Genomic DNA, 2533 nt, shown 5'->3' on the forward strand with positions numbered 1-2533 from the left:
ACATTTATTAAGCACCTATTATATTTTCGTCATTTTTCTGTATGCTGGAAATACATTAGCAGACAATCTCTCACCTAATTGGAAATTTTAGTTGTCAGGTGGGTGATAAATCAGTATATTATTACCTTTGTTTATATTAAATGCTTTGTGTTAGAACCAAACAGAAATGAAGAATAAATAAACAATTTTTCAAAGAGTGATCATAGAAGGTTAAGTAATAAAAGGATGTGAAAGGATAAGCTATATGCATATCTAAAAGAAGAATTTTCAGACAGAAATAACAGGCTATCCAGGACAATGGTGGTGCATTTCACAAACAGCAAAGAGGCTGGAGTCCAGTGAGACTTGGGAAGGACAGTAGAAGCTGAGATCACAGTAGTAACAGGGAGCCAGATCAGAAAGTGGCTAAATTAAACTGAGACTCTTAACTCCAAGAGCAAAAGGAGCCATTGGAGAGCATGGGACAATGAAATGAAATGATCAGCTTTTGAGTTTACAAGAGCACTACCGCCACTGTATAGGAAGACAAGGGCAGAAGCAAGAAAACTAAGTAGGAAGCTATTGTAATAATTCATAAGAGAGAAGAATTGCCTTTAACCAGGTGCTCTTAGAGGAGATAATATAATGCTGAATTAATGTGGATGTTAAGCCTTCAGGGCTTACAGATGGAGTTGAACAGCATATGAGAGAAATAGTAATGTTAAAAATGCCTTAAATATTTTAGCATAAGTAGTTATCAGGCTAAAAGGAAGGAAGACTTTAAAAGACTTATATGTTTCATGTAGAAGGACTAGAATTTCTCTTTTACACATATTAAACCAATGTAGAAATGCTAAGAATACAATATTTATTTTTCTGGAGTTCAAGAAACTATTTGGAGAAAAACATGTGGATACTGTCAGCTGTCAACATACAGATTTTTAACAATTAATGAAACTCGATAAGATTACCTAGGAAGTATGTGGAGAATAAGTAATGGAAAAGGAAGATGGGGTAGAAGAACAGGAATGAAAAGTGTGGGAGATTGGAGGAAGAATAGAAGGATCAAGTGGAGGAAAATAAGCAGATCTAAAGCTCACACTGGGTCATACGAACATTTAGAAAACACGGAGAATAAGAGAAGTCAGTCAGAAAGACTAAGAGGAGGGCCAGTAAGGAGGGGAAAAAAAAATTCAGTAGCAGGGAAATACTCCGAGTGTTTCCTGTGTTAATACTGCCATTTTAAGCTGGATCAGAAATGAGCATTGGCTATTGGATTTAGCAATGTTGAAGTCATGTGCAGGGTCAGTAGGATGGGTAGTGAAAATATTTGAAATGGTATTTGAAATAGTATTTGAAATGGGATCAAGGGGACATAACAGTAAAATCAGAAAGTAAGTACAGTAAACTTTGGAGTTGAGCTATATAGGAAAGCATAGAAAAGAGATGATAGCTAGAAGGAAATATAAGCTTTGTATTAAAATAATATTTTTTATGAAAATGTTTTTTATTTAAATATGAAGGTTCAAGTATATTTATATTCTACACTTGATCTTAGCCAAAAGGCCGAGAAGCAATTTATACCCTAATGGAAATAATCAAGTTTAAAGATAATCTTACTAATGCAAGAGAAAGGAAGAATATTGGTTTGAATTTCCTCATTTAGGTGAGAGATAATTAACAGGTTCAACTTAGATTCTGATACATTTAGGATTACAGATAAAAGCAAATTAAGGTCAGGGTCGGGGTCAATGAAGTTAGAGGTAGAGTTAGAAAGATAACCAGAATAATTTGTCTTTGCTAAGAACATGGAAGGTCAAAAGCTAAATATATGATATAGGCCAGGCAGTGAGTTTATGATACAGTGAAATTCAAGGAGGATACCTTCTGATTGCTTCTGTTTTTCAGGGAAATAGGATAAAAAATATCATCTAGAGTAAGAATGGTATTGAAGCGAATGAACTAGATAAATAACCTTGATTTCTGGGTAGGATATATAAGGTCTCAACTGAGATTGGTGTTCACGATTTACATGGAAACCTATTAATTGTTTCTGTGCCCTTATCCACCTGCAAAAGTGTAGTAGTGAAGAAAATAGAGACTGAGAGACTGGCCTATTTGACATAATAAAAGTATAAAATAGGTAGTGAGAGACAAGGGACGCATAATATATACAACAGAAATAAGGATAATTGGCCATACAATTTATATGCTGAGCAAGGAAAAAGTTAGTACCAGAGAGTGAATAAATCAGTGAAAGGGTGATAGGATCAATGCCTGTGGGCACAGATAATATTTTTAAAATATAACGACTAGTAGAGCATAGGTACCAACAAATTAAAACTAGGTACATACTTAGGAGGCTGAGGCAGGAGAATTGCCTCAACCTGGGAGGCAGAGGTTGCCGTGAACTGAGATCTCCTGATTGCACTCCAGCCTAGATGACAGAGCAGCGAGACTCTGTGTCAAAAAAAAAAAAAAAAAAAAAAAAAAAAAGCCAACTAGCTACACAACAAGTCAGAACTCACTGACCACAAACAACTGGTCCTCATAC

General features: G+C 35.1%; 1 pseudogene; it reads right to left on the bottom strand.

Moving 5' to 3' along the window:
* Positions 1 to 1477: 1477 nt before the first annotated feature.
* On the bottom strand, positions 1478 to 1557 carry LOC115892299 (annotated as a pseudogene).
* Positions 1558 to 2533: the final 976 nt, after the last annotated feature.

This window comes from Rhinopithecus roxellana, chromosome 1 (genome assembly GCF_007565055.1).
Source record: "Rhinopithecus roxellana isolate Shanxi Qingling chromosome 1, ASM756505v1, whole genome shotgun sequence".
NCBI classification, from domain to species: Eukaryota; Metazoa; Chordata; class Mammalia; order Primates; family Cercopithecidae; genus Rhinopithecus; species Rhinopithecus roxellana.